We start from the raw sequence: 14,419 nt of genomic DNA on the forward strand, positions 1-14,419 counted from the left end.
GAGCAGCACTCTAGTCATTGTGAGGAAAGAGCAGCACCCTTGTCGCTGTGAGGAAGGAGCAGCACTTTAGTCGCTGTGAGGAAGGAGCATACACACTCACATACAATCACTGTTTCTTTGACCTTACCTGTGTCTGGTGTGACCACAACTGTTACCACATTTACAGCTTTAGGCTACATATAGACATAGTAGGTTAGCTGTGTCTTAAGCTGTGGCCTGTAGTCTCTTTTGATTGACACATTGCCACTGTTGCTTTTTTTAAGGTTTTATTTGTGGCAGTACATGGATGTAGTTAAACAACAGATGTAGGATCTTAATTTGAACCAGTTTTCTGCAGCTACAAAATTTACCTAATTGTGAATTATTATGTCGATTATAATGAATGGACATTTTTGTAGGGGTTGATACATTTTTCATAAGTGAAAAATCAAGTCTGAAATGTCCTGCATTGTAGGGAATTTCTCCTGCAACAGGGTGATCAAGTTAATATTCTACATCTGTACAGCTCTGTAGCCTCAGATTCTGGTTTGACCGTGTCCTGAACTTTTCCCTCATGTCTACTGTCTATGGGAAACTTTACAACCACTAATTGCACGTTTCACCCACCCCAGTCTCTTTAGTACAGTGCCATAGCCTGATGTATATCTTTTCTGGAAAAAGAAGGGAAATAACCACCATCTTATTGAAAAAACACTCTGCTTCATCCACCATACTGAACATGTGTACAGTGGGGAGAACAAGTATTTGATACATTGCCGATTTTGCAGGTTTTCCTACTTGCAACGCATGTAGAGGTCTGTCTTTTTTTTTTTATCATAGGTACACTTCAACTGTGAGAGACGGAATCTAAAACAAAAATCTAGAAAATCACATTGTATGATTTTTAAGTAATTCATTTGCATTTTATTGCATAACATGTGTGCATGTGTGCATGTGTGGGTGTGTGCTTGTGTAGATGTGTGCCATGAATGACCAGTTGCTGTGATGTGTCACCTCAGGTCCCCAGGGCTTTAATAAGGGTCATTGTGTGACAGGTGAGGCTCAGGTGTACACAGTTAGGTTCTCATCCTGATGCTCATCCTACAGTTAATTGATAATGCCCGAGAAGCCAGTGTTTGGAAGATATATTATGTGGGAACTCCTTCAAGACTGTTGGAAAAGCATTCCAAGTGAAGCTGGTTGAGAGAATTCCAAGAGTGTATAAAGCTTTCTTCCAGGCAAATTGTGGCTACTTTTAAGAACCTCAAATATAAAATATATTTAGATTTGATTAACTCTTTTTTGGTTACTACATGTGTTATTTCATAGTTTTTATGTCTTCACTATTATTCTACAATGTAGAAAATAGTAAAAATAAAGAAAAACCCTTGTGTGAGTAGATGTGTCCAAACTTTTTACAGTGTATGCAGTGCATTCGGAAAGTATTTAGACCCCTTGACTTTTTCCACATTTTGTTACGTTACAGCCTTATTCTAAAATGGATTCAATATATTTGTATCCTCATCAATCTACACACAATACCCCAATAATGACAAAGCAATAACATGTTTTTAGAAATGTTTGCAAATGTATTAAATGTATATAAGGTCCCACAATTGACAGTGCATGTCAGAGCAGAAGCCAAACATTGAGGTTGAAGAAATTGTCCGTAGAGCTCCGAGACAGATTGTGTCGGGGCTCTGATCTGGGAAACGGTACAAAACATTTCTGCAGCATTAAAGGTCCCCATTCTTAAATGGAAGAAGTTTGGATCCACCAAGACTCTTCCTAGAGCTGGCCGACCGGCCAAACTGAGAATTCAGGGGAGAGGGGCATTGGTCAGGGAGGTGACCAAGAACCCACTGATCACTCTAACAGATGGGAGAATCTTCCAGAAAGACAAGCATATCTGCAGCACTCCACCAATCAGGCCTTTATGGTAGAGTGGCCAGTTGGAAGCCTTTCTTCAGTAAAAAGCAAATGACAGCCCGCTTAGAGTTTGCCAAAAGGGACCTAAAGGACTCAGACCATGAGAAACAAGATTGTCTGGTCTGATGAAACCAAGATTGAACTCTTTGGCCTGAATGCCAAGCATCACTATTGGAGGAAACCTGACACCATCCCTATGGTGAAGTATGGTGGTGGCAGAATAATTCTGTGGGGATATTTTTCAGCAATAGGGACTGGGAGACAAGTCATGTTCGAGGGACACACGAACAGAGCAAAGTACAGAGAGATCCTTGATGAAAACCTGCTCTAGACAAGGACCCAAAGTACACAGCCAAGACAACGCAGGAGTGGCATCAGGACAAGTCTCTGAATGTTGTTGTGTGGCCCAGCCAGAGCCCGGGCGATCAAACATCTCTGGAGAGACCTGAAAATTGCTGTGCAGCGACGCTCCCCATCCAACCTGGCAAAGCTTGAGAGGAACTTCAGAGAATAATGGGAGAAACTCCCCAAAGACAGCTGTGCCAAGCTTGTAGCGTCATACCCAAGATGCCTCGAGGCTGTAATCACTGCCAAATGTGCTTCAACAAAGTACTGAGTAAAGGGTCTGAATACAGTTTTTTATGTGTAAAGACCTATTTTTGCTTTGTCATTACGGGGTATTGTGTGTAGATTGATGAGGAAAATTATTAATCTAACCTTTTTTTGAATAATTCCGTAACGTAACAAAATGTGGAAAAAGGGAAGGGGTCTGAATACTTTCTGAATGTACTGTATGAATCTATATATACCTCTATATCTCTTTCTGTCTCTCTCTCTAAAACAGACAATCAAACATACACACCCCATCAGTCACTGATTGCTCCTGGGGACATACCTTGGCCCTTGTCTTTGATAGTTAGTTTCATAAAGTGTCTAGACATCAGTGAATATCTATCTTATCATTGCTTTAGCATCACAGTAGCTGTAAGTGAAACAGGATCGGAGCTGTATGTCAAGGGAATGCCACACTACGTATTAAATTCATCATTGAATTTGTAGGTTATCGATCCAAAGAACCCAATGAACAGCAACCATCAGAGTGCTTTACGTCTCTTTCTTCATGACCACAGAAAGCCAGCATAAAAGGCCAAATTGAATGAAGTGGAGACATGATTGCTGTGTGGAAATGAGAGACGCACATGGGGGATGTGGGCTTTGGTTATCAGTGTCCGTGTGTTTGAGCTGCGGCACTATGTCTGACAGTCCAGCCTCTAAACCTAGACTGATGGGGAGGTTCACAGGCATGCCGACTAGGACTTACTGTGTCTTGACTGGGGCTTTAGGCTCAACTCAACAACAATAGACTAGATGGCTGTAAAGAAAAGTTTGAAGTTGCTGCTCACTTCATCTCTATTCTTCTCCCCTGTTTTCTCTTCCTCTGCAATGGAGGCTTTTCTATGCCTGGGAGAAGCTTTATTGTGTCTGATTCCCCTCTTTCCCTCTCTCTCATTCTCTCTCTCTGCATACTCTTAGAAAAGCCTTTTCTAATTGCCAAAAGTATGCCTTCTCTCACAGCCCCCCCCCCCCCCTCCCTCTCTTTCTTTTACAGGCCCTCTGTCTCACAGGCCCTCTCTCTCTTCCTTCACAGGCCCCCTCTCTCTCTCCCTTAGGCTCTTTCTTTCTCCTCTCTCTCTCTCTCTATCTCTCTCTCTCTGTCTCTCTCTCTTCTCTCACAGGCCTCTCTCTTCTCCTCTCTCAATTCAATTCAAGGGGCTTTATTGGCATGGGAAACATATGTTAACATTGCCAATGCAAGTGAGGTAGATAATATACAAAAGTGAAATAAACAATAAGATTAACAGGAAACATTACACTCACAGAAGCTCCAAAAGAATAAAGACATTACAAATGTCATATTATGTATATATACAGTGTTGTAATGATGTACAAATGGTTAAAGTACAAAAGGGAAAATAAATAAGCATAAATATGGGTTGTATTTACAATGGTGTTTGCTCTTCACTGGTTGAAGTTTTGTTGTTGCAACAGGTCACAAATCTTGCTGCTGTGATATCACACTGTGGTATTTCACCCAGTAGATATGGGAGGTTATCAAAATCGGGTTTGTTTTCAGATCTGTGTAATCTGAGGGAAATATGTGTCTCTAATATGGTCATACATTGGGCAGGAGGTTAGGAAGTGCAGCTCAGTTTCCACCTTATTTTGTGGGCAGTGTGCACATAGCCTATCTTCTCTTGAGAGCCAGGTGTGCCTACGGCAGCCTTTCTCAATAGCAGTGCTATGCTCACTGAGTCTGTACATAGTCCAAGCTTTCCTTAAGTTTGGGTCAGTCACAGTGGTCAGGTATTCTGCCCCTGTGTACTCTCTGTTCAGTGCCCCAGAGCATTCTAGTTTGCTCAGTTTTTTTGTTAATTCTTTACAATGTGTCAAGTAATTATCTTTTGTTTTCTCATGACTTGGTTGGGTCTAATTGTGTTTTTGTCCTGGGGCTCTGTGGGGTCTGTTGTGTTTGTGAAAAGAGCCCCAGGACCAGCTTGCTTGGTGGACTCTTCTCCAGGTTCATCTCTCTGTAGGTGATGGCTTTGTTATGGAAGGTTTGGGAATTGCTTCCTTTTAGGTGGTTGCAGAATTTAACAGCTCTTTTCTGGATTTTGCTAATTAGCAGGTATCGGCCTAATTCTGCTCTGCATGCATTATTTGGTGTTCTGCGTTATACATGGAGGATATTTTTGCAGAATTCTGCATGCAGAGTCTCAATTTGGTGTTTGTCCCAAATGTCTCTCTCTCTTCTCTCACAGGTCTTTACTTTCTCTTCCACCACTGCTCCCTCTGCTCTATTTATCTTCTCTTTCTCTTCTTCCTCCCGCTCTTTCGTCTGTCTCCATCTTTTTCTCTTGCTCCCATCTTGAACCCTCCCTCTTTTTCTTTTGTTCTCTCTCCTTTTCCTTTCCCTTCCTCAACCACCCAAGGCTGAGGAAAAATATGTACAATTAATCAAATAAGTACAACATTAAGCACATTTAGGAATCTTGGTTTTTAATAATTTGAATGTGATTTACTAAGAAAGGATAGTTAAGAGAATTGGTCTCTTGAGAAGTAGAAGGTGGTTTACAAGTGTGTGTGTGTGTGTGTGTGTGTGCGCACGTGCGTGCGTGTTTGTGTAACTCTGTCTCATACACACATTGTAGATTGTTTGGAGTGTAGATGTCTGTTGAGGCTATTCTTCAGTCCCCTCTGTGGGAGTAGGGATGATTGGGGAGAATTGATAAAGCCCAATCAAGCGTTCCAGAGCATGTTTAGACGAATACTAATCCTTCATTAGTGAGGCACTGATTAGCCAAAACAACGTGTATGTATTTGTTTTTTTCTGTTTGTTTGTCTGAGTGTGTGTGTGTGTGTGCGCGTGTTTATTACTGTGCTTATCTTCTATGCCTCACTCAATACTGTATAGTGTATAATGCTTTTGTAACGATGTGCGCTGAGAGTCGGGAAGCAAGTTCAGGGAGTGAGTGTTTTAATAAATAAACGTAATACAAAACAAGAAACACAAACAACGCACATACAGGAAACTGAAACAGAAACAATAACGCCTAGGGAAGGAACCAAAGGGAGTGACATACATATACGGAAGGTAATCAGGGAAGTGATGGAGTCCAGGTGAGTCTGAGGACGTGCAGGTGCGCGCGTAACGAGAGGGAGCACACATGACAGTACCCCTTCCCCGACACGCGGCTCCAGCCACAGGACGCCAACCAAAATGACGATCCCGGGAATCAGGAGTGGACCGGCCACCTCTGCTGAGGCACGGGAAATCTGTTATTCTGGCTGAGACACCGGAGCATAAGGACCTAGAGCGCCGGAGAGAGCATACATGACGGTACCCCCTCCCCGGCGCATTTGGCTCCAGCCGGCAGGATGCCAACCAAAGGGACGATCCCGGGGATCAAGAGCGGGACCTGTCGCCGGCTGGAGTGCAGGAACCTGACAGACCGGCTGAGGAATGAGAGCCTGACGAGATGGTGGAGGCAGGGGAGCCTGGCGATCCGGCGAAGAAATGCAAGCCCGACAAGCTGGCGGAGGCAGGGGAGCCTGGCGATCTTTCTGTGCATGAAAGCCAGATGAGCCGGCGGAGGCAGGGGAGCCTGGCGATCTTTCTGAGCATGAAAGCCAGATGAGCCGGCGGAGGCAGGGTAGCCTGGAGATCTGTCTGAGGCATGAGAGCCTGTAGCAGCTCCCGGACCCGACGTAATTTAAACTGACACAAAAAAACTAAAAAACACTACCTGATGCTTCCCTTAGGTGGGTTGAGAGCGTGTGTGTGTTGAATGTTGTTGAATTGTAATGTATTCAGTGACGACCCATTATTCAGGGCAGGTTTGTTTTTTTTGGAGGGGGGTTGCCTGTTTTGGCATTAATACATCAAATCAAAGTTTATTTGTCTCGTGCGCCGAATACAACAGTGAAATGCTTACTTACAGGCTCTAACCAATAGTGCGAAAAAAAGGTGTGTGTGTGTGTGTGTGTGTGTGTGTGTGTGTGTGTGTGTGTGTGTGTGGGTAAGTAAAGAAATAAAACAACAGTAAAAATACATTTGAAAATAACAGTAGCAAGGCTATAAACAGACACCGGTTAGTCAGGCTTATTGAGGTAGTATGTACATGTTGGTATGGTTAAAGTGACTATGAATATATGATGAACAGAGAGTAGCAGTAGTGTAAAAAGAGGGGTTGGCGGGTGGTGGGACACAATGCAGATAGCCCGGTTAGCCAACGTGCGGGAGCACTGGTTGGTTGGGCCAATTGAGGTAGTATGTACATGAATGTGTAGTTAAAGTGACTATGCATATAAGATAAACATAGAGCATCAGCAGCGTAAAAGAGGGGTTGGGGGGGGTCACATAATGCAAATAGTCCGGGTAACCATTTGGTTACCTGTTCAGGAGTCTTATGGCTTGGGGGTAAAAACTGTTGAGGAGCCTTTTTGTCCTAGACTTGGCACTCCGGTACCGCTTGCCATGCGGTAGTAGAGAGAACAGTCTATGACTGGGGTGGCTGGGGTCTTTGACAATTTCTATGGCCTTCCTCTGACACCGCCTGGTGTAGAGGTCCTGGATGGCAGGAAGCTTTGCCCCAGTGATGTACTGGGCCGTACGCACTACCCTCTGAAGTGCCTTGCGGTCGAAGGCCGAGCAATTGCCGTACCAGGCAGTGATGCAACCGGTCAGGATTCTCTCGATGTTGCAGCTGTAGAACCTTTTGAGGATTTGGACCCATGTCAAATCTTCTTAGTTTCCTCAGGGGAATAGGCTTTGTCGTGCCCTCTTCAGGACTGTCTTGGTGTGTTTGGACCATTCTAGTTTGTTGGTAATGTGGACACCAAGGAACTTGAAGCTCTCAACCTGCTCCACTACAGCCCCATCGATGAGATTTGGGGCGTGCTCGGTGCTCCTTTTCCTGTAGTCCACAATCATCTCCTTAGTCTTGATTACGTTGAGGGATAGGCTGTTATTCTGGCACCACTCGGCCAGGCTTCTCACCTCCTCCCTATAGGCTGTCTCGTCGTTGTCGGTGATCAGGCCTACCACTGTTGTGTCATCTGCAAACTTAATGATGGTGTTGGAGTCGTGCCTGACCATGCAGCCGTGGGTGAACAGGGAGTACAGGAGGGAACTGAGCACGCACCCCTGTGGAGCTCCAGTGTTGAGGATCAGCGTGGCAGATGTGTTGCTACCTACCCTCACAACCTGGGGGCGGCCCATCATGAAGTCCAGGATCCAGTTGCAGAGGGAGGTGTTTAGACCCAGGTTCCTTAGCTTAGTGATGAGCTTTGAGGGCACTATGGTGTTGAACGCTGAGCTGTAGTCAATGAATAGCATTCTCAAATAGGTGTTCCTTTTGTCCAGGTGGGGAAGGGCAGTGTGAAGTGCAATAGAGATTGGGTCTAGGGTTTCTGGGATAATGGTGTTGATGTGAGTCATTACCAGCCTTTCAAAGAACTTCATGGCTAAGGACGTGAGTGCTACGGGTCTGTAGTCATTTAGGCAGGTTGCCTTTGTGTTCTTGGGCACAGGGACTATGGTGGTCTGCTTGAAACATGTTGGCATTACAGACTCAATCAGGAACATGTTGAAAATGTCAGTGAAGACACCTGCCAGTTGGTCAGCACATGCCCGCAGCCTTGTGTATGTTGACCTGTTTGAAGGTCTTACTCACGTCGGCTATGGAGAGCGTGATCACACGACTGTCCAGGAACTGCTGATGTTCTCATGCATGCCCCAGTGTTGCTTGCCTCGAAACGAGCATAGAAGTGATTTAGCTCATCTGGTAGGCTCGTGTCACTGGACAGCTCGCGGCTGTGCTTACCTTTGTAGTCTGTAATAGTTTGCAAGCCCTGCCACATCCGACGTGCGTTGGAGCCGGTGTAGTATGATTCAATCTTAGCCCTGTATTGACACTTTGCCTGTTTGATGGTTTGTTGCAGGGCATAGTGGGATTTCTTGTAAGCTTCCGGGTTAGAGTCCCACACCTTGAAAGCGGCAGCTCTAACCTTTAGCTCAGTGCGAATGTTGCCTGTAATCCATGGCTTCTGGTTGGGGTATGTACGTACAGTCACTGTGGGGATGACATCCACGATGCACTTATTGATAAAGCCAGTGACTGATGTGGTTTATTCCTCAATGCCATCGGAAGAATCCCGGAACATGTTCCAGTCTGTGATAGCAAAACAGTCCTGTAGATTAGCATCTGCTTCATCTGACCACTTTTTTATAGACTGAGTCACTGGTGTTTCCTGCTTTAATTTTTGCTTGTAAGCAGAAATCAGGAGGACAGAGTTGTGGTCGGATCTACCAAATGGAAGGCGAGGGAGAGCTTTGTACGCGTCTGTGTGTGGAGTACAGGTGATCTAGAATATTTTTCCCTCTGGTTGCACATTTAACATGTTGATAGAGATTTGGAAGAACTGATTTAAGTTTCCCTGCATTAAATTATCCTGCCACTAGGAGCGCCGCCTCTGGGTGAGTGGTTTCCTGTTTGCTTATTTCCTTATACAGCTTCCCCTTACACATGTCACATTTAAGTTTGCAAACAATGTAAAAAAAATAATAATAATGGAGTTAATGAAGCCTCCACACGAACATGGTCTCTTTTATGCTTTCTTGAGTAAGGCATCTCCAAAATGTAGGGTTTTCAGCCTAGCTCAGTGATTTCTATGGTGCTGGGTTAGCCAGTGAAAAATACGGAGCGCAGGGGTGGTAATGTTATCTAGTTGCGCCCTGATTGACCCAGTGTTCTGTCACTCATGGGGACACTACGTTACTGCCAAAACTAAGGCTAGAGCTAAAAAATACAAGCCCTTTGGGTGCTGCCATAGAGTTACATTAGAAGGCTCAAGGTCATTGTTCAGTCGTCATCATGAATCACTGGCAAATCCTTTTTAATCCTTGTCATATGAAGTTAAATAATGAAGATAAATTATAGATGAAACCTATCGGTGCTCATCGGCCATTGGACATCAACATTATACAACAAGTTGGAAATCGCAAATTCAACAATGAATGGTTGGGAAGGAATCAGTGTCGGACTGCAAGCATTGCAAAGCAATCACTAGTCTGCTGTTCAGTGGAGTGGGTGTGTGGTCCCAATTCTCAGTTTAAGGTTCTCCTTTCCAAGCTTAAAATGCTAAACATTCAACATTGGCAATGCTGTCAATCCAGCATGATTTCTGCTGCGCTCAAAAGAAAACTCAGAACTGGTAAATTTGACTTCAGTGAGTTCAAGACAACTGGGAACTTAGGGAAAAAACTAGCTTGATTGGGGAAATACATTTTGAACGGTCATCCAAATCGAAATTGGAAGTCGGGAGCTATGACCTGAAGATCCCGGACACCATTGTGAATCAACCTTGTTTTTTCCGAGTTCCCAGTTGTCTTGAAAGCACCATAAATCCAGAGAATGCCAGACTTTGATGACAAAGTTTGATAACACAATTTGCCCACGAAGGACTGCCGCGCCACCTTCCTGTTCAAGTGAGCACAGCACAACAAGGTGAGTCCAAAAAGGTCTTGTATGCTGCTGCATAAATTATTTAATATGCCAGGGAGATATATATACTGTAGCTAAGAAAGTAATACTAAGTGTATGTTATGTAGTAAGCTGTTAGTAGCCCATGTGCCTCACCCTAATAATTTTTCATATTTCCCCCCTTAAATGCGCCTACTGTTCGGACTTGGTGGTGCACATGTAGCCTGTAACCTGTTTTAGAGAATTGTAATCATCTGAACATTATAAGAGCTTTCATTGTCTGCTTATATGCCCCTTTATTTATCGCACGGTTCTGACTTGGTGTACAGGGAGAATACTGTAAGAACGGCCCATGTTCTGAATTCTGTCGTTGGACATTTCAAAACAATAACTGTATATATAGTTATATTGACTACATCCGTCCTTGCTCGCTCAATAATGTCTTAATAGAAATTCGGGATTGCCTCTTATTCGCTCGTCGTCCCCTTGTGCCATAGTGTGTACATCTCAATTGTCATTAGAAACCACATTTGTTTAAGCAAGTCAGCCATATCACCTATGGTTTTTTTAAAGGCAGTATCTGAGGCTGAATGAACTGTTTCACTGTCAGACAAGGCTCTGCTGAATGCCAGGTGTAGCAGTGGTAAGGTGTTGTGACAGCTTTATGTAGGCACCATTTGTCACCATTATAGTGCAATTAATGTATTGTTTAGTGTTATTTTGTGTTGTGTAGTGGCTTTGCTGACATGACCCCCCCCCAAAAAAAACTGGTTTCCCCCAACAAAATGTACATGCTAAAATCACCACTGATTGTATTGTTGTATGTTTTAATTCTGTAATGTATTGATTATTGCAGCCTTCTTGGCCAGGTCTCCCTTGAAAAAGAAACTCTGGTTCTCAATGGACTTTTCCTGGGTAAATAAAGGTTAAATAAAAAATAAATCTCTGGCGAGGCCAGGCCAATGAAACTGTTTAAACACATCTTAAGAAGCCATCCATTCCTAAAGGCTGTGTGTGAGCGAGAGTGAGTACTGTCAGCCAGAGTTCCAGCTCAAGTCACCATCAAATACCACTCCTCCTAAAAGAGTGGGCAGACCCACAGTATCCCACTATCCACTAGAGCATACATCTCTATCTTCCTCCTATCTTCCTCATAAATTTTCTTCAGACTCATTTCAACTCACTCTCCTCTCTTCTTTTCCTGATTGTGTCCACTAGAGCATCCATCTCTCTCTTCTTGCCTAATCACTGTCCCTCTATTCACACAATCCAACTATCTAGGCCTACTCCTTTCTTTCCCATTTTCTCATAGTATCCTTCATTCCACCACAGCCTTCATCTTTCTCTTCCTCTCTTCCTTCCCTGATTGTGCCCCTTCCTCAATTTCATTTCAATAACTGTCAGACTAACTGGTCATAGAGGACATTGCCACAGAATGAGGCCTTAACAGACTTTTTCCTAACTAAACCTGTCCTAAAACCCTGTTAAAAACAAGAGGAAGAAAGAGAAAACATGTGAGGGAGAAAGAGTGAGGGAGAGAGAAATAGAGAGAGAGGTCATGAGCAGATGAGCTCCTTAATTTGTCAGCATGTTTTTACAAAAATATAGATTTAGAGTTGGATAAATCTTCTTGTGACTCTCAAACCCGGATCCGGGAGCGTAATCATCGCCTGACACAAATTAGCATAACGCAACGGACATAAATCTTCCTAGAAAATATTCCTATTCATGAAAATCACAAGTGAAATATATTGGAACACAGCTTAGCCTTTTGTTAATCACCCTGTCATCTCAGATTTTCAAAATATGCTTTACAGCCAACGGTAGACAAGCATTTGTGTAAGTTTATCATAGCCTAGCATAGCATTATGCCTTGCTAGCAGCAGGCAACCTTGTCACGGAAATCAGAAAAGCAATCAAATTAAATCGTTTACCTTTGAGGAACTTCGGATGTTTTCACTCACGAGACTCCCAGGTAGATAGCCAAAGTTCATTTTTTCCCAAAAGATTATTTTTGTAGGGGAAACAGCTCCGTTTGTTCTTCACGTTTGGCTGAGAAATCGCCCGGAAATTGCGGTCACAACGCCGAAACATATTCCAAATGAGCTCCATAAAATCGACAGAAACATGGCAAATGTTGTTTAGAATCCATCCTCAAGGTGTTTTTCTAATATCTATTCGATAATATATCCGTCGGGACAATTCGTTTTTCTCTAGGACCGATTGGAGTAATGGCTACCTCTGTATTTTACGCTAGAATCTCTCTCGGAGCCACCATGTGACCACTTACGCAATGTGGCTGCCTACGGCCATTCTTCAACAGCAATGCGTAAAACTACATCACAATGCTGTAGACACCTTGGGGAATACGTAGAAAACGTAAGCTCGTTGATGGTACATTCACAGCCAAATAGGGAGTCATTGGAACGCAGAGCTTTCAAAACCTGGGGCACTTCCGGAATGGATTTTTCTCAGGCTTTCGCCTGGAACATCAGTTCTGTTATACTCACAGACAATATCTACAGTTTTGGAAATGTTAGAGTGTTTTCAATCGAAAGCTGTCAATTATATGCATATTCTAGCATCTTTTCCTGACAAAATATCCTGTTTATAACGGGAACGTTTTTTCCCAAAAATGAAAATACTGCCCCCTAGCACCAACAGGATACAGGATACTGCCCTCCACAACATAACCTTCACTCCAAATCAAAACTCCAAACCCTGTTTTTGGACAAAATTACCTGGAAGGATACCTTCAACCAAAGTTTCTTATTCCCAAGGACTAAACAGCAAATGCTGTGGTAAAGAAGCACAACAGAAACCTGAAAATACCATCCAACCTGGAACTGAATGAGTAATGTTTAGCCTGAAGCTTCTTTTAAAAAAAGAAAAAAATTATGAATTGCAATAATCTATTTTACTTTATAAAGACTGAATGCGAAGTAATGGCTACCAAGCTTGCTAGTACAGAACAGATCCGGCTAAAACTTAAATTAGCACTGAGGTGTGAAGTGAGAGGCCAAATAAAATAAAATTGTATTTGTCACATGATCCGAACAAGTGTAGACCTTACAGTGAAATCCTTACTTACAAGCCCTTAACCAACAATGCAGTTAAGAAAATACCTTTTAAAAAAGTATAGATAAGTAAAACAAATAATTATAGCTATAGAGCAGCAGTAAATAACAATAGCAGGGCTATATGCAAGGAGTATCGGTAGAGAGTCGTGTAGGTAGAGCTATTAAAGTGACAATGCATAGATAATAACAGAGAGTAGCAGCAGCTTGGAAGAGGGGTGGGGATGGCAATGCAAATAGTCTGAGTAGCCATTTGATTAGTTGTTCAGGAGCATTTAGAAGCCTCTTGGACCTAGACTTGGCACTCCGATACCTCTTGCCATGCGGTAGCAGGGAGAACAGTCTATGACTAGGGTGGCTGGAGTCTTTGACACTTTTTAGGGCCTTCCTCTGACACCGCCTGGTATATAGGTCCTGGATGGCAGGAAGCTTGGCCCCAGTGATGTACTGGGCCGTACGCACTACCCTCTGTAGTGCCTTAAGGTCGGAGGCCGAGCAGTTGCCATACCAGGCAGTGATGCAACCCATCAGGATGCTCTCGATGGTGCAGCTGTAAACCCTTTTGAGGATCTGAGGACCCATACCAAATCTTTTCAGTCTTCTTGGGGCGGAATAGGTTTTGTGGTGCCCTCTTCATGACTGTCTTGGTGTCCTTGGACCATGTTAGTTTGCTCTACTACAGCCCAGTCGATGAGAATGGGGGCGTGCTCGGTCCTCCTTTTCCTGTAGTCCACAATCATCTTGTTTGTCTTGATCACGTTGAGGGATAGGTTGTTGTTCTTGCACCACACGGTCAGGTCTCTGACCTCCTCCCTATAGGCTCTCTCATCGTTGTCGGTGATCAGGCCTACCACTGTTGTGTCATCAGCAAACATAATGATGCTGTTGGAGTCGTGCCTGGCCGTGGAGTCATGAGTGAACAGAAGTACAGAAGGGGACTGAGCATGTATCTCTGAGGGGCCCCCGTGTTGAGGATCAGCGTGGCGGATGTGGTGCAGGTGCTTCTACACCTACATTGCTTGCTGTTTGGGGTTTTAGTCTGGGTTTCTGCACAGCACTTTGAGATACCAGCTGATGTAGATTTGATTTGATTTGATTTGTTACCTACCCTTACCACCTGGGGCCAGCCCTTCAGAAAGTCCAGGATCTAGTTGCAGAGGGAGATGTTTAATCCCAGGGTCCTTAGCTTAGTGATGAGCTTTGAGGGCACTATGATGTTGAATGCTGAGCTGTAGTCAATGAATAGCATTCTCACATATGCAAATTAGAGTGGGTCTAGGGTTTCTGGGATAATGGTATTGATGTGAGCCATGACCAGCCTTACAAAGCATTTCATGGCTACAGACGTGAGTGCTACGGGTCGGTAGTCATTTAGGCAGGTTACCTTGGTGT

The 14,419-nt window shown here is 43.8% G+C and overlaps 1 protein-coding gene across 3 annotated transcripts in view; it reads left to right on the plus strand.

Moving 5' to 3' along the window:
• Positions 1–14,419, plus strand: part of LOC110492389 (cadherin-4) — a 571,662-nt gene that overhangs the window by 359,100 nt on the left and 198,143 nt on the right. The gene's annotated exons all lie outside the window — the stretch shown is intronic.

Source organism: Oncorhynchus mykiss, chromosome 16 (genome assembly GCF_057628025.1).
Source record: "Oncorhynchus mykiss isolate SJ-2025 chromosome 16, ASM5762802v1, whole genome shotgun sequence".
NCBI classification, from domain to species: domain Eukaryota; kingdom Metazoa; phylum Chordata; class Actinopteri; order Salmoniformes; family Salmonidae; genus Oncorhynchus; species Oncorhynchus mykiss.